General features: G+C 40.7%; 1 protein-coding gene across 11 annotated transcripts in view; it reads left to right on the top strand.

Annotated features, from left to right (window-relative positions):
• The window catches only part of ADAD1 (adenosine deaminase domain containing 1), a 66,600-nt gene extending 54,276 nt beyond the window's left edge, over positions 1–12,324 (top strand). For 3 of the 11 annotated variants that reach the window (XM_021397182.1, XM_021397171.1, XM_021397173.1), the window contains 2 exons: positions 341–11,251; positions 11,726–12,324. The gene's annotated coding sequence lies outside the window, so the exon portion shown is untranslated. The remainder of the gene's footprint in view (positions 1–340; positions 11,252–11,725) is intronic. The other 8 variants (XM_021397180.1, XM_021397181.1, XM_021397175.1 and 5 more) reach the window with 8 other exon arrangements.

Raw genomic sequence — 27,015 nt, 5'->3', positions numbered from 1 at the left:
AAAAAGCTTTCCCTGATATCCAGTCTAAATCTCCCCTCTTTTAGTGTGATACCCTTTCCTCTTGTCCTATCACAGCAGCCCCTGCTAAAGAGTCTGTCCCCTTCTTTCTTATAGCCTCCCTGTAGGTACTGAAAGGACATGTAATATACATAATAATATATATATAATATATACATATTTGGACAATTCAGTAAATGTCAGTTTCACCCCACAGGACGAAAACCTTATCAATATGATTGCTAGTAATAATTACTGTTAGCTTTTCATCAGGGATCAAACCTGTATCGATCTTAGTACCTCCTAAACACCTAAATTCTTTATCTCCTATACTTTTTGACAGAGGTACTCAGGACCTCCCAGAGTCAGCTTGTAAAGCCCTGCGCTGCAAATGAACTGTTGTCTTCCTTCCTGAGGTGCTCGTGTTTTTCAAGAGAAAAAAAAGCAACAACCTGATGAAGCGATTAGTCACTGGCTGTATTTGCTTGTTTCGGAGGTAGCGGTAAACTCTGCAGTAAAATGACAGCTAATCATCTGACTCTTTTCGCTTTGACGGTACAAGTTAGAAAGAGTGCTAATGAAAAAAACCCAACAGTTATATTGGGTGCATTACTTTTTGCTTTGCAATTGTTTCTAGCAATGAGATAGATTGGAATGTATCTTCTTTGGTCATGCTTCTCTATGTTTTTTTGCAAGTCAAAAATGCACCCAGCTGTAAATCTTAGGAGGAGGCTAACTGCTTTGTGAAAAGAGGTGAGTTTTTATCCTTTCTTCTCGCTGTTTGCAAAAAAAGTTTACAGTCCTGAGTAAACAGCTTTATACTCTGCACGTTTGTTTTTTTTTTAAATATGCATGATGATTATTTTTACATGTTGCTTAAAATTGCTTACTTTCTGAAATAGGCGTCCACAGCCACAAACAAACACAATGGGTAAATTTAAGATAACTGATAACAAGGTCTTCGTTACATGTTGGGGATTATCAAAAGAATGCAGAACACATTGAGTTTCTGAACTTTTAAGACATGCTGTTATTTTTAGCATTTCATTATACCGTAAATCCCGCATCCTGCCAGTGTGTAGATATGCACACGCTTTCTGTGACTCCAGCGTAACTTATTACATATCAGAAGTTTCTGACTTTGAGTAATACAAAATATCATCATTTTAAAAATGTATAAATAAATATCGGTATAAAAAGAGATTTGCAGAAACCTGCTGTGATTATTTTAACAAGCTATAATGTAAAGAGAATACTTGCAGAGTGCAGCTTTTTCTCCCGGTCTGTGTGGTAGCACAAGCTTTGCTCACAAGTAGTCTCACAGAAACCAGTGTGACTGCATGAAAGGAAGTGCTATTTAATATAGCCTTACTGTACCACTCTTGACATTTACCTCCAGTGGGAGGGAAAGGAGGATCCCTTTAGGCTTGGTTCAGCAATGTTACCAATGCACTTGGAGCTCACGGCAGCTGGAAGTGCTTCCTCGCCCAAAAACTGCATCCCCAGGAGCACTGCTAGTCATATAGGTTTTGTACTCATGACACTAAACGGAATACCTACAAATTTGAATCTGTGGGTATGCTAGAATGCACAACCTAACCTAACCTCTTATTAACCTAGTAATTAAGATTGCATAATATAAACACTTCTGGCATGAAAAATCCAGGAGTAAGGAGCTTTTATCAAGGTATTTTCAAACTGTCTTACCCTAAGAGTTCTAGGTCAGAGATGTGAAAAAGAAGGCATCTGCCATTTCTCATTGTAAATAACCAATACAAAATACAGTTGATATAGTTAAAAAGAAATGTTAAAGCAGTCTCACCCCAGGGTTGTCTGGCGTATGCAGCAATTCAACATCCTACAATAAAACAAATCTAAGTTAGAAAAGTTTAGCATTTGAGTGATGTCCCTCAAAAGATGTATTCAATACTTAATACTTGAAAAAAATTTCAGAATTAGGATGAGCACTTTGCTTACCTTGTCTTTCACTACATCTTTTAGTTGGTCAATTGTCTTTGCAAGCTGTTTGTATTTCATTGCTTTTGGTGGAGCTGCAGTCAGCACCATACAGGAACAGAAGAAGAACATACAGAAAATAATCATCCTCTCCATAGTGGTGAGTTTTGTTGTGTTAGGAGCAAAGTTGTGCTATCCAAGATGAACACTTCAGTTTGAGCTGTGCTCAGGTATGCCACGTACCTACCTATATATTGCTCTTTGCTGCAGATTTAAAACCCACCCATTTCAGTTTGGAAAGCTTTGAAGAATGGATTAATGAGTAACCCTTTTTTCTTTTCCATTGGCTAGGTGAGTTTGTGCGTAGGGGGCAGGGATTGATGGAGTGAATTAAAATATGCCCCATCTGCACATTGGACAGGAAAAAAAGAGAAAAGGGTGAATTCCCATTTTCGCTTTGAGTCAAAAAATGAACGTAGTAAAAAGTAGATGCTTAGAAACCACAGGCCCAGGTAAACAAAGATTCTGCTTTTTTTTTTCCTGTTTCTTGCAGCAGTTAATCTCTCCGATCCAACTGAAATTCATCCACATCATTCTGATGAAATATGGCTGGACTTCTTTTCAGAACTTTAATCTATTTATCCTTCTTTTCTTTATAGCTCCAGAGGATATGTATCTTGTTCCAGCTGATGTCTGTGAACTGCCACTTTTACATTCATGCATGGTTTATGCAACAGCTGTGAGTAAGAGGTCATTTTAACATTTAAGCTAGCTGAAGTCTACTTTTTCCTTCAAACTGATTTCAGATATTTTAACAACATGCTAGTGAGTTTGTCCATTGGGGGTGAAAGTGCATTTGCAGGGGTCGGAGCTCAGGGAGATGCATTGCTGTGGGAGAAGTGGATTCCCATCCCATGCCCATTCCCCAGATGGGCATGATACTGGAGGATCGGGGACTAAATTGTCATCAGTCCTTCAGAATGTTATCACTTTGAGGCTATGATTGAGTGGATATGGCAGCTAAACATGTTCAGTTATGTTTTGCTGCAGTTAGGCTGGAGGTTAGCCTTGCATCTCTATGCAACCTCTTCAATGGGTATGTGACACTGAGACCATAGAATTCTGTTGAGAACGCAGAATTGCCTTTGTGCCATGTGAAATAGATTAAAAATGCACTTAACAAAATTTAAAGGTAGAATAAAGACAGCAGAATGATCTGAATTAAGAAATAAGTCAGATTCCTGTGATTTCCTTCAAAATTGTTGCCTACTGCAATGAAGTATGAATGCTACTTTTGAGGAAATAGATTTGAGATTATTACTTTAAAGACACGTTAGCGGTGGGAGCTTTTCCAACAAATGCCAGTAAGGAATGTTCTCTTATGGGGACTACCACAGTTGCCTTCTTTCTAAATGAGTGCTATGGTATTTATAGATATTCCCAAATGCACTCATTTTGTTTGCTTATTTGTTTGTTTGTTTATTATCAGTTGCCTCCAGCCCAAGCCCCGTTTTCATTACTCTCACTCACTTGCTCTGAGCTCACTGAACAGCCCTGTGTGGGCACTAGGGACTTATGTGCTGCCACCTCTAGGAATCTTTTCAAAACCACTGTTCCTAATATTTCATCGCAAGGAGGAAAAATGTATTTAAATGACTGTTATGTACTGTCAGTAATAAATGGTTATCAACATTGCTGTATGACCATTAAAAGCTTGCTGTGTTGAACTGGTGGAGGGCAAATAAAATCCGTTGTGCACCTTCACTGTGATAAATAAAAAGGTACTTACGTGTCTTAAATGTTGTCCTCTGGAAGTTTGAAGATTTTAGATGGCTTTGAGGATGCTTTGCAAAATACAAGGTGTTTGGACTTCAGTTTGATGTTGTCTTTACTTAGAAAGCTAGTCAGTGTAATAAGCTGGCACTGTACAAAATGCTTCTGTGTTTATCTGTCAGGTAGGTCAATCGGACAGTCAGATGGGATGACTGATTCCTGTACATTTCAAAATCTCTCACCATTTAAGCTGGTGTGTTTGTTTTCTGTATACAAATGTTTATTCACTGTGAACGATTTCTGTGCTCAAGCCATTCATAATCTTTCAGCAGCTGGATAGCTTTGAGGAATAGATTTTAAAGGTGTATGTATGTGTGTCTACACAAATGCACTCATTCTTTCATGTTTGCACACACAAAATCTCTCCTGGCAAAAGGGACATCTAGTCACACCTGACAGAACAGAAATCCTGAAAAATGAAAATGGAAATATGAGAGAAAAATAATTTCTTCTAGCACATAGTCTAAAACATAATTCAATCAATAAACAGTGCTGCAGTCATTTCTTTTCATTTATTTTGAGGGACATGTTTTGTATTCATTTCAGATGAACAGCCTAGCTGGACTAAAGTGGAGGGAATCTCAGGTTTTATTCAGAAATTATGTTAATTTACAGCTAATGTTCATAAATGGAAATCAGTAGCAGTAGAGACATTTTGTTTGAGAAACCATAACCACTACTTATTTTTATCCCTTCTCTCATCTTATTCATGTGAAGTTTTGTAGAGTTTGGTTTTTTAAAATCAAATTTTTAACACCTTTGTGAAGCTGCTGAGGGCATGAAGCGATTATTATTGTGGTATTCTTTATGTGAAGCTGATACTTAAGTCTACTCCTCTTTACCCTAACTGAATCTTCATCTTCTCTGTAGGTTATAGACAAGCAATTTAGATGAACATGCATTATAATCTCAGTCCAGTTTTTGATAATGCCATTGGAAGTGTTAATAGCTAAGGAGCAGACTAGTGATGTATGTTTCTGCTTTTTTTTGTTAGCATTTCAGATTTGAATTCTTCTGAGAAGTTCCTTTGAACCCAGCTACTGTAGGTGAACATGCTAGCTCTTTTGGCTTTTATTTTAAGCAGCTTTATTTGGTTGACAGGTTGGAAGGTTTCCATTTGGATGTGAGGTTGACTCTGTTAACTGTATCCTCATTAGATGGTTGGCAGTTACTCATGCAAAGATGCCACTGCATTGACCAGACAACATCAGGACCACTCAAGAACTTAATGCTGTCCGTGTATTTTCAGTAACTCAGGAGTTGGAAGGGCAACATTGAGAGCATCAGCTCTTATCCCCTGCCATGATGATACGTCATAATTATTTAACAATTGTGTTTACCTCCATAGTTGGTTCTTAAAGTCTCTGTGCTTAGCAGTCAAAGACATTCCTACTTCCAACCTTGATGCACTGACTGTTAGGTTAGTCATTTCTGTTCTTACGCTGATGCTGTCATTCAACTTAAATCATTTTCTCCTCTGTTCTGATGTTTCCTTGTTTGCTTAGCTTAGAGAGAGCAGTCAGACACCCTTTGACCTCAGACTAAGCCTCTTATGCCTTTAAGGGCACCTGTCCTCTAATCACATCACTCTGCACACCTCCAATTGATTTTTCTTCACTGGAAAGGTAGATAATATTCTGAATGAAGCCCCAGAATCTCATTGTACAGTAGCTATAGTATTTTATCAAACCATCTGGAAGTTCTTCACGTATTACTGACTAAAATTGCATTTTTGTTGGTTCTTGATAATTTGCTGGACAGGAGTAATGCAGAGCTGCATTCTGGTTGTTACAGTGTCTCTGGGAGTCATTTCAAGATAACCCTGGACTGTAGACTCACACTTGACCAAGTCCTATAGCTGCATAGAAGAACCATGCCTGTGTAGCTATCAACCATATTAATTTTCATCTTTTGTGGGGTTTTTTTTCCCACTAATGTTGTAATAATTAAGGCTCTAATGCAGTGATCAGAGTTTAAAATACCGCAGTTTCTAGAGATAGTGTGAAAAACAATGAGATAATTGTGTTTCTAGCATGGATGGTCCTGAGATTCTGTCGCTTTAGGAAATAAAGTAGCTACAATGGCAGACAAAGACAGCTTTAAATTCACTGAAACATGCACAAGCATGATGAGAACTGTTTTAAAATTCTTTTTGTTTAAAGGAGGTTGTGTTGTTGCAAGCTTCATTTCTTTAAAAGAAGCTGTTTTGTTAGACTGTGCTTTTCCCTTCATGTTTAGGAATATTTAAGGACACTGCAAACTAAGGGAGAACCCTGCTGATGGCTGCCAGGTTGTGCATGCTGTATGTAGTCCTAAAAACCCTTTGTATATGATTCTGGACTGTGAAAGGCAGTTTATGATATTAGAGGAGACATTTTTTTTAATGTGAAAGGAAAGTGGTGGTGAAAATGACTGTATTTTACAGTGAAACCTGCAGTGTGAAGGAATGCCTGTACAGCAGCACCAGAGAGCACCTGGGCAGCAGATATTTAGTGAAGTATTGTCACTTTCTACCCAGAAGCGTTGCAGTAGTATGGCAGACCTCATCTCTTTACCGGTCCAGCAGGATAATTCATGGGCTTATTGGAGGTATAGTGATGAGATGGCTCTGTCCAAAATATTCCTGAATTAAATCTATTATATCATAAATCAGTTATGAAGTTGATGGAGCAATTTGAATGGGAAACTAAACAATGGTTATTTGGTAGTGTGATAGCAAGTGATTGTGTATCATTTCTCTGAAGCTGTGTAGTTTTCTGTTTTGTGTTAGAGGCTCTAAGAGCATAATAATTGTTCGAAGAAAGGCACACTGACAGAGAAAGTGAAATATAAGGACCAAGAACTTCCTTTATGTCTAGGCAGTGGAGAAAACTCCTTGATATCCCTCTCATCAGATAAGAGTGAGCAACATGGTTTTTGTATACGTCACTTCTCTTTTGTGGCTTAGGAACATGCTGAGTCAAATAATGATACTCACTCTCACACTGTTGCCTGCCTGGCATTGGAGGGATGGCTGCAGAGTGGAAATCTGAAAAACCTCCCATCCCTGGCCCATTGAGCTGAGTCCTCCTCTTTCCTTTTTGCGACATTGCCACTCAACACCCAAGTACTGAATGACTTCGACCCCGAAAGCCCGGTTTCCCCACCCACATTTTCCCTTACAGTGTAGCTGAATGGAGGCTTTTCCCATAGCTTAGTCATTGCTATGGCTCAGCCAAAAAAAAAAAAAAAAGAAGAGAGAAGCCTGTAATGCACGGAGCTGCTTTCAAAGAATTTTTGTTACTTATGTATGTGATATTTCACATATATGCCATCTGCATCTTGGGGAGAGTGTAGGAAAGCAAACTGGAAAATTGGAGCCTAGGATGAGGACCTTTGTAAAACAGATCTAGGAAAACTAGTTTTTAAAATATTTCTGACAGCTCTCTCCAAATATTATTTTCTTCTTGTTAACTTTATGTAATTCTTCTCTCTTTTAACCTTGCTTAGAAAAGAGGAAAATGAACTACCCAAACCAGGGAAAAAAACCTATTCTTAGCTATAAGTTGTATTTACTATGAAAATCAGACTAAATATAACTCTCAAAAGGCACTGAAAAATTAATAGACTGGATGCAGTACAACGAAACTATTGAGATTCTCCATTATGTTCCTCCACAGTGTTACGTTATAGACAATTTCTAATCCATATTGAAGTCTAACACTGGCAAATAAAAAAGATTCCATGCAGTAGATGGAGGAATTGGAAGAACAAAGGGAGCAGCTGTGACAGGAGATGGTGTATTTCTGTCCTTCAGTAACGTATTGAAAATAAAGGGAATGCCAAGTAAGAACTTTTATTATAGAAGATTCTTCTTATATCATGTAAGGGCAGTTACGCTGAGCTGAGTATTTGAGACAACTTCCAGTTGCTGGGAAGCAAGAAAAAGAGTACAAGTGCTCATCTGGCTGAGTTATGAAGTAAAATTACAAGTTCATTATTGGCAAGTAAAATTAAAGTAACTCTGTTGTACTGCATCTTCCTTGCTTCCAGACACTGAAAGAACAGAATCACCCTCGTATTCTCTTCATGATTACCATAATTGCCCAGCCAGACCAAAGTCATGAGCAAGAAATTCCCCAAACATGTAGAAAGTCTTCCAGATGAGGACTAAATATGTGACTCCACAAACCCTAGTACTTGTCTTTTAACTAGTATAAGATGATGGATAACTGGAGCAGAACTAGCTCACAGTCCTGAAGCTGACAAAGCATCATATCTGTCCCACCCATTTTTCAAATCCAAACTTCATTGAGAAGAGAAAAATAAGACCTGGTATACAGTACAGAGAAATCACTGGGCAGATTTCTTCTGTCAGTGGAGAACTTCCATGCGTTCAAAGAACCCCCATATCTGTGGTTCCTAGTAGGGGCTGAACTGGTACCTAGGCGCTGTGGGTATGCCTGTGTTCAGCCTCTGGCTAATACCAGGTTTAAAAATCATTATTTTACACTCTGAGTAGTGAACATCAGCTACATTATAACCTCTGGTTCTTGATTCCAGTTAGGGCTGAGATGCAATGCCACCACGTAACAGAAAAAGGCGATGTAAGAATGAAAGAGATTTGGATGGAAAATAGAACCTGCTTTCAAGAACATGCAGAGACTTGTACAAATCTAGTACAACCCTGTTCGTGTTTTTGTCTAAGCTTTGGAAACAGCTTCAGCTACTGAAGATGCATGAGTAATGCAAAGCCATTTGCAAATGTTCCTGTACTGCCTCATTTGCTTTGTACCAAGCATTGTTGTCTTGGGGTTCCTTTTTCTTTTTCTTCTTTCTTTTTTTTTTCAGAAGCAGTGACTATGACTGCAAAGCAGAACAATTTAACAATAAATGTATATTTATTAAATACCAGGTGCATCTTGCTCCTTGGTCAGCGCAATGATGTTTGTTATGCATGAAGTGTGGTTGATGTTTTTGCAGCCTTATCAACAAATAACAGCAAGCTGTATTGAGAAAATGCCTGTATTGAGACATCCAGAGCCTGAGACAAGGCTGAACCAGCTATGCAGAGCACAAGATACTCAGAAGAACTGTCCTTCTGAGGCCATATCCCTTCAAGTGTTTCCTTAATGTTAGAGCAGCCTCCCACCTCCTGGGTAGCACCTTTCTCTGCGTGTAGGGTAGAAGGAGCCTTGCTGGGTCACTGAGTCTAGTCTTCTGCCACTGCAGGCATCCACGTCATCTAGTCTCTTTCACGTCTCAGCTATGCTCTCCTGCATAAGTCATTATCAGTTCAATCTTGGTAATGATAAGAGTTAAGAACTTTTGCTGTGCTTGTGCTGTTTTCCAGCTTCTATAGGGCGTCTTCATTTTTATTGACAGCACATCTTTCCTCACTACTAAAGGACAGCCACCTTCAGAAGAGAAGGCAGCAGCTGTCAGGAGATCAGGATAGCAATTTGAGGATAGAAAGTATTTCTTCAGCTGAAAGACACAGGTGTACAGGGAGGTGAGGGCTATAAGCAAGAAAAGTCAGTGCTCCTTTTCTGTATTGCAGCATTGAAATCTCCTGCAGCTCTGCTGCTTGGTGGCATTTCACTGTGGCTCTTCAGATCTTCTTGGGAAACACGGCCAACTGGTGTGCAATCTCTCTACCACAGGAGTGTTCTCTATATGTAATATGTTTTGGAATATTTCCATTAAGGGACAATATGGCCTGCGGCGTAAGAAACTGTGATGTCGTGGTACTGAAACCCAAATGTAAATGTCCTGTTCATTCAAATCGTTCAGGAAGAAAAGTCAAACGAGATGTATGCAGATGTTGAACAGGGAACAAAGAAAGCAGGACAGCACAAAGAAAAAATCTGCCTTTGCTCATTTATTAATGTTTATGAAGAGAGGGAATGTAAGTTGAAAGATATTTACTTCTATGTTACAATATCAACACGATCAAACAAGTGAAAACCAAACCGTTACAGGCTCAAAATGGGTAAGTCTGCTGCAGTCTCTGGCCATGTATGATATACAATAACTATTCCACTGGCTTTGGGCCCTTCCTGTAACCTGACATGCATTGCATACTGGTCAGTGTTGACATTACAGTCTGTATTTCAATATCAAAATTAGAGATTTGTTATGGATTTTGGAAGTCTGTCCCTGGTTTTGATGGAGCTGCTGTGCTGGTGTGAGATCTCTCCAGCAGTAAAATAGTTTCCCTATTGCGTGGTCTAGAGCCAACAATGGGGTGAAGCTTGTGAGGGACTGTGGCCTCTCTTCCCTCCTCTCCGGCAAATCTGCACTGATTTTACCTTCCTTACAAATACCTTCTACGTCAATTTATCTTTAAAATCAAATACAGTTTTTTGCTTTTTATTATGTTTTACTTTTTGGCATGTCTTGGTAGAAGCAGATAACTGAATACGGCTTTTATTTCTAAGTAGTTTCTCTTTCTGGTTCTCATGTATTACCAAAATATTGCAATCTTTAGATTGACTACTGATCATAAATGCCTAAATGTGTGTGCATACACAGTTTTTATTAAAATTATTTAATGATACTTCTGGTTTAAAGATCAGTAAACTCATTGACATTGTTCTCCTGCCATGGCTTTTGTTTCCCAGGTCAAGGAACTGTGTCATGCCATACCATGCTGGGGCACTTCTGTGGCACAGTGAGAAATGGTGAAGGCAGAGGAGCAGCGTGAGAGTATGGAGGAGGATGTGGTCTGCCTCCCCTTGAAGTGACTCCACATATCTGCTTGCAGACCAGCTCCTCAGCTTCTATTGTGCACTACTACAGCGAGTGCTGCAAACCACTGTACCAGCCATCAGATGCTCGTGCTTCAGCTCCTGCAGCAGAGAAGAGGCTCTCTTGTCACACTGTGTAACCAAAGGGGAGGGTGAGGCAGGAGCCACCTCTGCAAACATCAGATTGTAGTAATGCAAGTGCCTTCTTCAGCAGCAAAGCCATTTAAAGAACTTTCTACTCCATGTCACCGCCATTCCCTTGTGGCTCTGCATCACAGTGTATTGGTCTTTCAAGAGCCACTGTTACAGCTGCTGGTATCAATGAAACGATCCAAGTTAAAAATCCTTCTTGCTAACAGCTTGAGAGTTTGCTTGTTTGTTTTACTCCATTTTGATTAGAATTATTTCACTACTGGCTCTGCTTTCTCCTTAGCACAACTGTCAGATTTACAACCAGCAATGCGTTGCTAGAAGTCAGAAACTCCTCTTCTACTGGCTCTGCTGCAGATCAAAACCATGGATCGCCTACGCAACAAGTATCTCCTAGAAAACAGGGCTGAGGGGGCCACTGGGTATCACTGAGCAACAGCATTCCAGGAACAGTAGTTAGTTGCAAGTGCAAATAGAATTAAGCTCTTTAGCAGTGGCTGAAATATAGTTTCTGACAGAATCATTTTAAGGAAGAGAATTTAGGAAAGTCTTAACTCAGCAGCCTGGTCTACATTTAAAACTTGCAGGTACGTCACTGATTTGTTGAGTTTTGTTTGTTTGTTTTGTTTTTTCCAGGCAGTTATATCGGTAACATCTGTGATGTGGTTGCAACTATACCATTATAGAATTATCTTAAATAGGAATACTAACTATCCCATTTCCCATACTCTTTAAATATAATGCACTTTGTTATGACTTTATACTAAAATAAATGTGGTATTTCATTGTGTTCTGCAGGTTAGGGAGTGCTCGGAGGTGACTGCCTAATACTATACTTAACAGATAAAACTTAAATGCAGTATCTCTGAAAAAAAGGCTTTACTCAGTCAATTTTTTTCAGAAATCGTCTGGTCTGCCTTCATCTACAATTAGATGCATATAACAGATGTGGATGTGTACACCTGCATCCACAGTTATTTCTTTTATATGTGCACACATACACATTTTAAAAGCTACATGGCACAGTTACTTTGCATAATGAGTTTCATTTTTTTTCACAGGTCAGCACCTTTAGCGAACCCTGGAAAAACTATTGTGCAATCAGTCATCACACTGAAGCAGCAGCACCCATTCGGTAGTCTTGGACAAAAAGCTGAATGCTGTGGTTTCAGTAACTTATCATTGAAACCTTGTGGTTCTGTGTAGGAGGTTGCACAAGCTGGACACGTTTGACATCCTTGTTTCTGAGCGGTGAAATCTGTACATCTAATTTATGAAAATTATCTCTGGTGTGATTTTATTCTTTTTTTTTTTTTTAATGAAGTCAACATTATATTTTCCCTGCATTCAGTGGAAACAACAATGGAAATGTTTTAAGGTGTACTGTGAACCCGTTTTGACCTTAAAAGGGAGAATAATCAAAATATTATTGATTTTGATAAAGTTCTAAGAAGGAAATTAAAATTAAATACTTGGAGTTGCAGGCGAGAAGGAAGTATTTCTCAAGTGGAGAAACAAACAGAGAAGTGAACTGTGAAAAGTCGCATAGGTATTATGAAACAAAAATCTCCCAAGTGAGAATATGATATATTAAAAAAAAAAAAAGCAACACAAAGAAGTAAGGTAGTTTAGAATAAACCATGGTATCTGTTGTCTTTCAGATGGTCTATGCAAACTGGTAAGGTTACGTGCAGGGCAAATGCAAGATGTATCTGCAGCTTAAATGGTTGAAATCTCAGCAAACAAGCAAAACAGTGTAAGTCATCACTCGGTCAGTTAATGCATTTTTTCCTTTCCTTTTCTTTAGTTTTATGCTAAGTTCAGTGAAATAATGCAGCTCCTTGACAAGTGAAATGTGCTAATGTTGGTGCAAAGGACATAATAGCAGGTGTGCACAACTGGAATCGGAAGGAGAAAATAAATTTCTTGGCTTGTCTATGCTGTGTAGCTTCAGAAGAAATACATCCACAACTGCATTGCCAAAATGGAACTGGGACCCACCACGGAGTCTTATCCTTCCTCATTTACATTTCCGCCTTCTGCTCTGGTGAGTGCCTACCATCATGTAAATCCCCAGAAAGATGAGCCGTGACAATAATAGATAGCTGAACCAGTAATAGTGGCAAATCATATTCCTTTCTGTTACAAGCAGCAGAACTGCACTGACTACCAACAGGAAATATTGCCTCCAAGAAGTAAATTCCCAGAAGCATGTGTGCCATTCCCTGGGGTTAAACACGGTAAGCGAATCTAGGGAAACATACTTAAAATGATCAAAGACTTTTGAATAGAATACAGAGGAGAAGAAAAAGAACATTTAAGGTATGAAACAAAGTTTCTTGGTATAAGGTAGAGTCATAGAATGGCTTGGATTGGAAGACTGTAAGATCATCTAGTTCCAACTCCCTGTGCATATAAAATGACCCTGGGTGAAAAGCAACTACTCAGTGCATTTGTGGGAGTACAAAAGTCTGTCTGGAAGCTTTAGTCAAAGGTTATATAATATGTCTTTGTCAGCAAAGGTTGAAAGTGTCATCACCTACTATTGAGGGAGGACTGGCAAGTTTCATGTTAATAATTTTCAATAATTTCATTTCTATATCGAAACATCAATAGAAAACCATAGATTTTCGTTCCTTCCTACTAATTGTATGATTGACTGGAAAATGAAGATGTATTGTCCTGCTTGTGTTTTCTTTCCAGAAACCTGAGCTGATAGTCATTACAACTGCAGCTGCAAGTAAGTGTGTAAGAAAACGGTAAAATTGCTATCTTATGTTAGTTTTCTGGACAATTACATTTTTAATTGCCTGTTATTTGTGTGCCTGTTGCAGACTTATTGCTTTACACCGGGTTCTTTGAGCATACAGTGCTGTTTCCCTGAACTAACTTGTGGGAAGCTTAGGGAAAAATGAGGATCCACTGCAGGTGCTAGCTGAAATCAGTGGAAGCGAATAACACTTTTCCTCCATAATCATTGCAAGCATGGAAAATGTAGGTGACCAAGGAAGTACAGTCTTTCTGAGCATCCAAAATTTACCTGTAAGCAATATCTTAAGATTCTGTTTTCCTGTCTGTATATCAGAATTTTCAGTCCACATCTTCTGCTGGTTATCACAGGGATTACATAACTGCGCTGTTACTGAACCCAATGAAAAGCTATCTATTCCTCTTTTTTTTCTCCTTTGCTCTATAACTACAGTTCTTCAGATGCCAAGTTGGCAGTGTTTTTAAGTGGTTTCTAAGCCGCTACATTTCCACTTGTCTTTCTGGGACTGCCTTCCTCCCACCCATGTTGCCTGTTGCTGGCCGAGGATAGGCAGTGATGCACAATTACTGCATGCCCTCTCAGTGCTGTGGTGATGTGGAGCAAAAGCAGCAGCTTACATCTCCAGTTCAACTCGCTTAATCTCCCCGTGTTGAGGGCCCATCTCAAAAGGACCTTCATTCCAGTACCAACCATTCTCTAGCTTTGTGTTTGCCTTTCAGGAAATGAGTTTGCTCACTGACCCAGACAAAAACGTGCCATGCCCTGGTAGGGTGGATGTGACCATGTCCTACCCAGCCTTCACCTTCAGCCCAGAACTTCACCCGCTATTGCCATCAGCAGAACCACTTCTGGCAACTGTGTACGTGCTTGTAGCCCAACAACAAGCAAAAGAAACTGTTAAGAGTTAAATCAGTAGGAAGCTTGCATTTTACTTGCCCTTTGGACTAGTCAAAGAGTGCACAGACAGCAGTTCTTTTAAACTTACCACCTAGATCTTCTGTAGTTGTGTGTTCATGCCATGCACCACACAGTAAGAAGATGCCAATTGGACTCTAGAGTCTGCAAAATAATTATATTTGATGTTGCTACACAAAGGTTGACAACATGAAGGGAAGTGGAAACACTAAAGATGAGAACTGGAAAACTCTTTGCTTTTGTTAGAATGCTTTTGTCAGAAACGGCCTGAAGGAACAGAGGAGACGCATATGCAATTTCCAAAACAATATGGGGAGATCAAAGGAGGCTGACGTTCTTTCAGATTGCTGCTGTGGCGGATCTGCAGGAGGAGATTAAAGACGAACATTACTCTATATTGGAAGGTGCAAAAAAAAATGCTGCACGCTGAAGAAAGCAATAGACCCCGTAGCTTTCCTCCTGTTCTCTTCTTGCCACTGCCCTCCACATTTCTGTGTTGGCCATGCTGAGTTTTCCTGAGATAAAAGCCATCATTCTGTTCACTTAAATCGTCCTTACATTGAGCAAAGATTGAACTGTTTTACCTTCTGATGTAGTCAAATGCCTTTGAAACTTTCCCTACTCATTCTCTACCTTGCCTTGTTGTCTCTACTATTGCTAGACATCGTTCAATGACTTTAAGAATCAAACTAAACATATTTTTCCTCTTACCTCTTCATCAGTCCCTATTTGATTGTATTGATTTTATCCAACTTCTGTCAAAACTAATAACTTGAAATATAAAAATATTTCATGTTGAGACTTTCACATGAGCATTTCAAATTTCTGTTTATAATATTTCAGTCTGAAGTTTTGTTTTCTTTGTAACAGTTTTTAAGAGCTGGGAAAGACTTTTTTTTTCATAGTCTGATGCAAAATATTAATCGTAAAGTGAGTTTCTTTTGTTTTGTCATCTCAATAACTGCAGTGTGTCTTGTGCCACTGCATACATTACCTGGCAAATGAGAAGTTCACCCCCTCACCCTGTTTTAGGCAACAGTGCAACCTTTACCAGTCATTCTCTTAGAAAAATCTGGAAAATCTGTGGAAAGTCTGTAAAAAGCTTGTGTGGCGTAGAGAAAATCTAGGAAGTGTATATCTGACTTTAGTCTGGGGGCTGGAGAAAGGCTGATGTTCTTCTACTTCAGTAATGCTTTTCTTCTTCTGACAGGGCCAGAGTAAGTTTCTTTGTTCGTTAACAGACCAGGCTAAAGAATCTGACTTACCAGCTATTTAGGACAAGCAGCCATTTCCTTTGTTGTTGTTGTTTCTTTTTTCTCCTTTACAAAGTTAAATAGTGTGACTTTGGGAATTTCAAGTGTGCCTTTATATTTAACCTGCTGATTGATGTTTACAGATAGACCAGTTTAACCTTTTTACTTTCAAACATTAAGATAATAATTAGGAGAAGCCAATATTTTATACAATAAAAATTTTATAGCTTCTTATTTATGTAAAACATTCTTCAGTATTGTTTAACATCTTCCATAAATTAAGTGGAAGATGGCCTTATATGGGTTGATATGGACTGCTATGCCATACTAGTTCTGTGGACCCGCACAGACTTCTTTGTGCTTAGGAGAAATGTCATATAAGAACTTTATTTATCTATTTTTCAATTCCTGTTTTATCCACTGACTGGAAAGACCAAGCTAGGCACTGGAAGCACAATGAGCACTGTGACTGCCCCTTGCCTTCTTCCAAAAAATCTGTATTCCTGCACTTCCTGAAGGTATTCAGTGGAGATCACAATATGGGTTACTCAAGCCTTGCTTGAGGAAAAGCCTCTAAGCCACCTCTGCATTTCTTCAGTTTAAATGAAATGTTCCAAACCAGAATATGAATGAAGATTTCATAGAATCATAGAGTCATAGAATGGTTTGGGTTAGAAGGGACATATAAGATCATCTAGTTCCAACCCCCCTGCTATCAGCATGGACACCTCCCTCTAGACCAGGTTGCTCACAGCCCCATCCAGCCTGGCTTTGAATGCTTCCAGGCAGGGGGCATTCGCAACCTCACTGGGCAACCTTTTTCAGTGTCTCACCACCCGCACAGTAAAGAATTTCTTCCTGATATCTAGTCTAAATCTACCCTCTTCCAGTTTAAAACCATTTCTCCTTGTCCTGTCACTACATACCCTTATCAAAAGTTCCTCCTCAGCTTTCCTGCAGGCCCCCTGCAGGTACTGGATTTCTGTAAGAACGATACTGCCATTCAGTATGAATAAGGCCAGATCAGAGGTAAGAGAGAGATTGCACTGGTTTGAATCAGAGCACTGAGTCCACCCCTGTGGTGTTCTTCAGTCTAGTATTGAGAAAGCTTTTCAGGTCTGATTAGTCATTTGTGTTAAGTGCAATAAATGTCAGAGAAACTAATACAAAAAAAAAAAAAAAAAAAAAAAACCTACTCAGTAAATGTGAGGCATAGCTGCTCTCTAGTGGACTTGTATCAGCAATATAAATACAGTTAACATCTCCAAAAGATAATTATGTACATGCTTCTGTTGAGAGACAGAAAGAAGATGAAATATTCCTACACATGAGTTCAGCTCCTGCTTCATTTTCTTGCTGTCTCTCACTTCCTTATGTAGCAGACTTACACCATGGTTGCAGTGAAGTGGAAGAATGCCACAGCAACTTAAAAACAGGTATCTAATGTCCAGTACTGTGGTGAGCAGTATTTTGTTAAGTATGTGTTGTCGTTTTATTAACAGGTGCCAGTGCTTCCCCTAAGCATCAGACCAGAGCAGCAAATATCTGAGAGCTAAGGAAAACTCTTTTATCAGAAAAGGTGAGAAGATGTACAAAGTACAAGGGCTTATTTCCTGATGCTAACGCTTCACAGAAAGAAAGCAGAGAGAAAAAATACCTAGCGCATATTGGATTTTGCCTTTTGGGAAAGTGAGGTCCACTGAAACTCGGTAGAAAATCTACTGATCAAAGTCAAATGCATCAGTGTGCACAAGCATAAATGAATGCATGCAGAGGACCTCTACCCAGCAAGGTCTGGGTTGCATGTGGTGCAGAGCAGCGCTCAGCCTGCCTACAAACCCAGGCAATGTCATGTTTCTGCTCTGCACCTCTGCAGCTGCTTTACTGACTCGGTGCTTATGTAGCTCTCTGCTATATGTCAAGGAATTCTCCTGCATCCACCAAATGCCCCCATTTGGTGCATTGACATCCTGATGGGTAAACCCTAGAAGAATTTCAGTATAAATCTATTGGTTACATTTCGTTATTGCAATAGTATAAGCAAAAGTCAGTGTCAGAGTTCACAAGAAGCCTTGCAATAAACCTAGGGACTAAATGATGTGATTCAATCCAACTGAAAGTTCATGAAAGTGACTGAAAAATTAGTCTTCAGTATGAACAATGTGGTATGTACGACAAAATAACCTGTACTTAACCCAAAGTAGTTTTTTTATATTTGCAAGAAGGCTGTTTAAGATATAGTATCTATTCCACAAGCAGCCTTAGTCCACACCTGGACACCCCTTTTCTTAGACTGTGATGTAAATTATTGAGAAAAGCATTCCCACTGTAAAGAAGTCTAGTCAAATGCTGAAGAAATAAAAAGTAACCTTTATTATGAAGTTTTACACCACCTCAATAATTAATCTGTGTGCCAGCTTTACCTTTAATAACAAGCTATTGCGGTGTAGAGGTAAAGACGTTGTATTTGGAATTGTATTACCTAATTCAGTTTTAAGTGGATAATGGCTACCTTAGCCCACAGAAAATTATAAAACAGAGAAGGAAAAAAAAAAGAAAAATAAGTTTTCCTCATTACAAATGAGTTGGCAGATGGCTCCTTTTGGTGGCTCTCTGTTTGTTTCAAGGAGGAGTATTTTATGTTGCCTGGATAAGGTCCAATCTCTCAGCAAGATACTACTTTTATAGTAGCAATAGTAGTATATACTTTCTATAATGGAAAATAGATGTTGCAGTAAATGTACTTTGTACTGCAATAGCTTACAAAACTTACTTCTTACAGAACACTAGTGTGGAAGATAGAAGGGCTGAGAGCACTTTTAGTAAACACAGCATCCCATGTCAGTGCAGTTACCTCAACAAGAAGTGTTCTTCATCAATAGAGCTCATTCTACCTAGAAAAGGGATTTAATACAAGCTGTTAGAAGATTTCAGCTATAGGTCATCTGTATGCCATTGGAACACTGTAGCTGTAAGAGCAAGTCCAATTAAATATAAAACTGTGTTGCATCCTTCTCCTCAGTGGACTGTTGCCCATGAAAAAGATGCTTGAATGATGACTGGGTAATCTGGATAGAATTCCACCTTGACTGGTGCTGTTAAACTTTCTATCTAGAATTGGGGGCTTTTTTCATTTTTGGCCATAGCAGGAAACACAAGGGAACAGTGCCACTATGTTCCATCCACGGCCGGGTTGGTTGGGGCCCTGGACAGCCTGATCTGGTGGTTGGCAGCCCTGCCCATGGCAGAGGGTTGGAACTTTAAGATCCTTTCCAACCTTAGCCGTTCTATGATTCTTATACCAGCACTGCAGAAGTGTATGAGGCGTGGTTCTGTGGGGTCAGCAAACATCCAGAATGTATGCGACTGCCTCCAGCCTCTTTCAAAGCAGCAAGCTCTTTTCCAGTGCTGTGAGCTAACCCTAGCTACCAGCTAAACACCCACACAGAGACTCGTTCCCTCCTGCAGCTGGATGCAGGAGGAATGAAAGCAAACAACTAATGTCTGAAGACAATGCTTAGTAAGTGAATGAAAGAGGGGGAAAGAAAGGAAGTAAAGGCAATCTCACCCCTTACCTGGCCAACAGGTCTGAGGGAGTTTCTCCTCCTTCTACTCTGCCCTGATGATGTCACATCTGGAGTATTGTGTCCAGTTCTGAGCTCCTCATGTCAAGAAAGACAGGGATCTCATAAAGAGAGCCCAATGGAGGTCCACAAATATGATGAGGGACCTGGAGCGTCTCCTTTATGAGGAAAGGTTGAGTAACCTGGGTCTGTTCAGCATGGAGAAGAGGCTGAGAGGAGATCTTATCAATGCTTGTAAGTATCTAATGGGTAGGAGTCAAGAGACTGGGGCCAGGCTCTTTTTCGTGGTGCCCAGCAACAGGACAAGAGGCAACGACTGGAACACAGGAAGTTCCACATGAACATGAGAAAGAAATTCTTTGCTATGAGGGTGACAGAACACTTAGAAGAGACTGCCCAGAGAGGTTGTGGAGTCTCCTTCTCTGAAGATACTCAAAACCTGCCTGGACACTTTACTCTGAATCATACTATAAGGAACCTGCTCTAGCAAGGGATTGGACTCGATGATCTCTGGAGTTCCCTTTCATCCCCTACAAGTCAGTGATTCCTGCTAGGAGGAGCCAGCCAGTCTCTAAGCAGTGGCTACCCTGGAAGACAAAACACCATGGATTTTATTGCTGAACATGATGTTATAAAGTATGGAACATCTCTTTGGCCACTTCTCCATGAGAGCTGATGCTCAGGGGAGCACCAAGGGTTGTCCTGCCAGCCTTCATGCTGTGGCCGTCCCTCTTCCCTGGGGCCCAGACTCCATGCCAGCTGTGGCTCACGGACAGCCCCAACCACCAAAAGCTGCCTTTGGATATAGGAGGTGACAGCATCCCAAATCTTAAAGACACAAAAGAAAGAAGCTGTGGGTGAAGACATTAGCCCTTCATGTACCTTATGATGCCAGCGTGCTTCCCTAATTCATATTCAATATATTTCAGCCTTGTAAGCTGATGCAATACTTTCACAATAATCTCAACAGTGTTAAAGCAGTTAACATCCCAAGTCCGTGGAGCCTATCAAAAGAGGACATGCTGACATACATGTGGTAATATTACTAAACCAGAAGGAGGATGCTTAGAAAAATGCATACTCGTGTTGGTATAGCCTGAGTGATTTTCAATTTCTTGTTATGAGAGAATACAAAGAAACTCTTGACTTTTGCAGTCTTTATCAACCACCAGATCCATCCTTTAGGGATGGAATTGGTGTAACAAAATAGTTTACTTGAAAAAGGTTCAAACTTGAACAATAAACATAAGAAATGCTTTTTCTCTCTTTGGTAAAGTTAGCAGGTTGTTCTGAAGAATAGCCTTGATCTTTGGAAATATGTCAGTCTGAACTGTGCAGAGGCCAAAATATATATTTGAAAGCTAATATTTCCTATTTCCTTTTTGTTCAACTTCCTGTATAATGAGCCCAAGTTGTTTATTCTTCTGAATGATGCAATGGGTTAACGGATAGTATGTGGGTTATCAGTAAGGAAATCTGAAGGTACAAGGACCATAACAGTACCTTATGTTTCACTTTGATTAACCTGGTGGAATTCCGTGTAAATGGAAAATTGTGAGGGCGTATAGCCTTCATTTTATCAAGAGGATACAGTAGGAAGTAACTTAAACACCAAATATCGTATTATCTCTTACTTCCAATTAACAAAGTACCCTGAAGCCTTTAAACGTAAAACCCATAAGAAAAACTAGTCCTTCCTGCAAAGGCTGAGATTTAAGGAGATGTGAGTGCTCAGGGGAAAGATTTGGTCCAAGTATATTCAAGAACCAAGATAAGTCACCAGGAGGTGACCATTCTCAAATTTAACTTGCACAAGTGGCTGAGTTTTCTTCTGGAGTCTCCTTTGTATGGCCATCAGCCTTTTACATGGGAAGATGTTTTACGTACTTTAGAAACCTAAGTAGATTTAGGGTATTTAAAACAGTTTTTTGAAGTGTCTCTCTTTTTTTTCTCTCCCTTTTTTTGCTTCTTTAGAGAGCGTGCAGCAATGCAGAGAAAACTCAGTTGCATTTTAGAAATAGCATTGATGTGCAGGGAAGTTGCCCTCCAACCTGAGAGCTTCAACATGAGTGCTGCCTATACACAGGTGTGTGGCAGAGCTTTCCACACAGGGGCCTCCACTAGGCCAGGCACTGCACAAGCCCTTGGTGCAGTCCAGTCTGCTCCCCTCCAGGTAAGCCCTGAGAGGTGCTTCAGTATCTCTGCAAAAGAGAGGCAGACAGGCATTGCAGCATTATGACCAGCCCAGTAGTGGCATTATCTCTCCTGTAACTTGATGGTTCTGCATTATGCACAGGTATTGGGAACATGCTGGTTGGAAAAATAGATGATGTTGCATGTGGATAGCAAGAAAGATTGTCTTTGAGGTGAGTCTCCTATACATCGTTCAGTGTTGTTTTTTTTTTTTTTTTTTTTTTGCTTAACTACTGTTGCTTGAATAAAGATAAATAATAACGTTTATTTAAAAAAAAAAAAAAAAGGCAGGAAGAGAATGCACTTGGTTTACCCCACCTTAGCGTGCTGTTGTTTTGAAACCAGGGTGGGGCGGTTTATATTTTGATGGACCACTATCTGGAAGGAAAGCAAATAATTTCTACCCTTCAAGTGCCAATGATCTAAATAGCGTTTTGTTGCTTGCTAATGGTACTGTTGCTTATATGCTGCATGGCTGTGTGTGAGAGCAGAGGGGCGCTAACAAGGCTAACAGAGCTAACAACACTATGGACTTCAGATGTTGTTTCATTTGATGTGACTCAATATGGATAGCAGTAACACAAATACCATTGTTCACCTGAGTTATCTTTTCCATAAACTCCATACACTGTGTAATGCCGAGCAGATCAATAAGTAATCCTAGTAGATCACACAGAGAGGAATAAATGAGCAGTGAGAGGTTTAAAAAGAGTGGAGTACCTGTAGCAGGTAAAACTTGTGCAAACTTATAAATAGTTTATTTATAAATGGTTTATGCCCTAGCACCTTATGGGGCCATTCAGTTACATAGGCTGAGCCTATGTGCCACTATTCTCTTCCCTGAGCTCTCAGAGGGGAAGTGACTTTTTTTTTATTCCAAGAGATTGGAGTGGAAAAATTTACAGAAGAGCTCCAGCATTACTCTTAAAACAGGCAGTCTTTTCCATGACTGAGGACTAGACCTAGATGTAGTGCACTTCTTCTAGAATGTAGGAAGGGAGAAGAGTAGCCCTCAGCTTCCTTTTCAGAAGCCTTGACTCTGACTGACAAAGGGGTTAGCTGAACTTTTCATGTACGGCACAGTGGAAGAAGAAGGATTTGAAGTATATGAGGTACAGCAATCTTCTGGGCAGTACTGTATTGCAAAGGGTGAATGAAACTGGCCTGATCTAGCTTCCCTGCCAGAACGGAAACAGTCTTATGCCAGGTTCCCAGTGGCTGGCTTGCAGTAGTATAGACATCACAACGGTGCAAGAAGAGCAGCCCAGAGCCACCACTGGTTAAATAACCCTAGGGTACCTAGTTGGAGACCTGACCAATGCTCTCAGGTATATTTAATTTTTGGGTGGTCCTATGTGGAGCCAAGAGTTGGACTCAGTGATGCTTGTGGGTCCATTCCAGCTTAGAATATTCTACAATTCTACAACCACTGTAGGATTTTTGCCTGAATGCTGTACACATTTATGGTTTGCCAGACAACCTCGTTGGGAGTTTGTAGATTGACAGGTTTGATGAGGAGCACAACTAACTGAATGGCATCACAGCTGCTCTGCCAACTCCTCCTCTTGTTAAGGTTGTTGCCCAAATGTGGATTAAAAAGGGGAAACGCTAAGTCCCACACAAAGACTTCTTTGTTGCTGTGCCTTTTTAGAAAAAGGATACATCATTGAAAATATTTGGGGCATGTCTTCGGACAGGAATGGAAGGAACCAGGAGAGGTTGCTTCCTCTTCCCTGCATCCATACTTGGTATGTTTTTATATTTATTCACAGTAAATTGCAAGAACAGGCAATCTAAAATGAGAAGGAGGGTTTGCAACCACACAGGAGATGCAGGAAGGTATAACAGCGGGCCAGTGCTAACAGATGAAAGGAAGGCTGTCATGCACCTCTCCCATAGCCCTGCTCCACAAGGCCTGCAAGGCACACAGGCACGAACCAGATCACATTATAAATGGCTTCAGGGGAAGAAAGGAGCTAGAGATTAGATTTGAGGAGACTGTTCTGATAGGAGGAAGAGATACCTTGATCTCTTTTTAAAATGTGTCCCTGGTCTTCTCTCCTCACAATTTTTTTTTTCTTGCTCCCATCCCCTACAATTTCCTCCATATCTACTGTTCTTGCTTGTGTGAGGAAGACTTTAATCCTGCTTGCTTTTTTGCTGTTTCACCATTACACTGGCAGCACTGGGACATTCTGGCATCTTCCCCAAAGCCACCAAGTAGTAAACGTCTGCTGGTTTATGTGAGGTGGCTGTTTGCTGAGGAGCCATATCACAGAGTCACAGAATTGTAGGTGCTGGAAGGGACCTCTAGAGATCATCGAGTCCAACCCCCCTGCAAAGCAGGCTCCCTGTAGCAGGCTGCACAGGCGTCCAGGTGGGTCTTGAATGTCTCCAGAGAAGAAGACTCCACAACCTCCCTGGGTAGACTGTTCCAGTGCTCCATCAGCCTCACTGTGAAGAAGTTCCTTTGCACACTGGTGCAGAACTTCCTGTGCTCAAGTTTATGGCCATTTCCCTTTGTCCTGTCCCAACAGACCACTGAAAAGAGGTTGGCCATGTCTCTTTGACTCCCACACTTAAGATATTTATAAACATTAATAAGATCACCTCTGAGTCGTCTCAAGGCTGAACAGACCCAGTCCACGCGGCCTTTCCTCATAATGGCTGAGATATGTCTTCCACAATTGCAAAGATGGTCTTGTCCATGCTAAATCTCATCAAGTGAGGTAAGAACAACACTCAGGGCTCTGTGATTGGTTCCTTGCTTTGTGAGTGTGTGTTCCTTGCTAAGATTTGCAGGTGAGCAGGTAGTGCTGGGTGGTTGCAGAGCTCAGGATGTAGCCAATGGCCCAGCAGCAGTGGGTCTGCACCACCATGGCTAGCTAGCCCCTCCATGGCCTTCCCCCATGCAGCTCCTGGCTGGGCATGCTAGGCATTCACATTTACCTGAATCTCTACCTACAAACAGTGTTCATGGAGTGATTTCACGAAGTCAGTCAGTTTAGCCAGGGCTCCAAAAATTAAATGTGCAGGCAACATTTTTCTCCTAAATTTATAGGTGAGAGATAAGTAAGTGACTTCAGTGCCTAGTGTGTACCTCCTGCTGCAAGACACAAGACCTGCAGATTCTGAGCTTTAGGCGTTAGTCACAGCTAGTGGCAGCTCTACAGTCATGCTGGCTGTCTGAGCAAGAAAGATGATGGTTTTATTTCAGCTTCCTTGCTAGGAATCTCAAAGCCATCTGTGCAAGAGATCCTCTCCCAAACCTGGCTTATCCCTCTGATTCCTTGTTATTTTAGCTTTCAGCCTGTGCTCACTTCACTTCAGACCTGCAAGCATGTTGGCATGTGTTGCTCCTGCAGTGTTACGTGCTGCATCTGTGTTATCGGCGCGTCCTCCTCCACCGCTTCCTTCCCCTTGCCCCAGCTCCGGCTGCCCCAGTGCATCTGCAGCATCACCATCACTGGCTGCAACAAAACTGGCGTCGCTGCCTCACCAGCCCTCCTGAGGAATTCACTTTTCTGCTGGCTGAGGAACAGCTTCCAGGTGCCTTACTGTTTCAAAGCCCACATTGCTGTTTTTCAAGGCCAGGTTGGCTGGGGCTCTGGGCGGTCTGATCCAGTGGGTGGCAGCCAGCCCACGGCAGGGGGTTGGAGCTTGATGATCTTTGGTCCCTTCCAGCCCAAACTGTTCTGTGATTCTCTAATTCGATGATTTTTCACCTAATACTGACTATTTGCTCTCTGCCTTCAGAATTTTGTTTTAAAAAGATGAATTTTCCTTGCCTTGAGAGGGGCTTTTTCATTCAACTCTGCCTCATTGATTCTGCACTTATTACTAAACCTCAGAGGGAAAATGTTTCTTCCTTTCCCCAGGCTTGTTTTTCTCTTCTGCTGGGACTGATTTAATAGTAAGTGGGCTATTACTCTGCACTTCCAAGATTGCTCAAAAGACGTTGCAGAAAACAAAGCTGTAACGAAACAGAAAACAAATTCAGAATAGAACGAATCACCCTTTCTTCAACCCCCAGTTTAAAAAAAAAAAAAAGAGATGATTCACTGTAGAAAGTCTAGATGAAGTTTCTCCAGTTCAGTTCTTGTTTGTTGTCTGTGAGGCAATGCTGTGCTTGTCATTCTGGCAATGTGGTATCGCTTTACTTGAAAATGGCCTGGTGGCTTTATTGATTCATTCAGGAAGATGACTTTATTTTGTTGGTAAATTAAAAGTCTGTTTTCGCTTATATCATCAAGAATGCGGAGCATACTTTATATTTGAGACCACACAGTATTTTGGAAAATGTAAGTAAAGGTATAATAAGAAGTTATAACAAGTAATACTATAACGATACAGCACAATTAAAAGCAGCACTTGGAAATCTGTGTGAAAACGTACACCATTCACATCAGCTTTCCGTCAACTGTTATATTCTCACACTGTCCTCCAAGAGGAGGGCCCCAAAAGACCACTGTGGTGGAAGTCAGGCTGTGTGCATTAGCTGCACAGAGACCCAGCAGCCATTCTGGTGGCTGGGGACCACTGTTCAGGGAGGGTAAGGGAAGTTCTTGGAGCTCACAACAAAGTGCGTTAGATTTAAGCAAAAGTTTTAAGCGTGTGTCTTTATTTTGCATTTCCATAACAGGATTTTTTCAAAATTATTCCCAAAATACTGTGAATTAACCAAGCGAAGTTGCTGAGAAGCAGCCCATACTCCTCCGGAGCCCCGTGGCAGCCCCCACAGTGTGTTCCCTGCCAGCCCCCAGCTCTGCAGGTCAGCGTGGCACTGGGTGACTCCAGAAGGAGGTGTGATGGAGAGGGTGGCAAAAGTTAGCAAAGTGAAGGCTTGCCATGAATGAGATGTGATGATTTTGGCAGTGCTGATGAGCGTGCTGCGAGTTGGAGGAAAAAGGGCACATGAGGTCAAACAGCCCAGCTCTTTGAATCTTTGTTGCAGGCTGCGTGGAGTAGAAATAAAAAACGGTTGTATAGTGAAAGCTTTTCATGAATGAGTTTTGATTAATTCTTGTGAAGCTGCTGGGAGGTAGAAGTCTGAAGTGGAATCAGCATGGCATGGACAGAAGTACCGCTGCTGACAGGACACATTTTCTCAGTTGCCAGAGACATGATGGCAGCAGTGATGTGCAAAGAGATCTGCTGTGTGCATATAAAGCGCAGACACTGGCAGCTTCCCCAGATAGACTTTGTGAGGGTTGCCAAACAATCAAACTGCCTCCTAACCTAATTTTCACAGTTTACACACTTAGTTAGATTTACCTGTGATGTACCTATCAACCAGGTTTAGTGTAAGGCAGTGAAAGTGGTAGATACCATTTGTGACGCCAAAGAGAGAACTCTGGTCAAAGACAAACTTGTCTACCAAAGGAGCGTTAAGGCACCAGAGAGTTTTCAAGCAGCATATAATTTCCAGATATTGAAAATTTGTCAGATATCAAAAATTCTCATTCAAGATTACTTTAAATACGATATTTATCTACTGCAAATGTTTTCTTCCTGGAAATTTCGTCAGTAGCTTGGGTATTATTTCCAGAGCTGCATTAAGACGGGTTTTTACTTGCTATCATAGAAGATCAAGTTTTGCTAAACAGACTAGGACTCAGATATTCCATGCAGTTCTC

The sequence above is a fragment of the Numida meleagris genome, chromosome 4, assembly GCF_002078875.1.
Source record: "Numida meleagris isolate 19003 breed g44 Domestic line chromosome 4, NumMel1.0, whole genome shotgun sequence".
NCBI lineage: Eukaryota > Metazoa > Chordata > Aves > Galliformes > Numididae > Numida > Numida meleagris.
The sequence above is the reverse complement of the archived record's forward strand: the minus strand, read 5'-3'. Positions and strand labels throughout refer to the sequence as shown.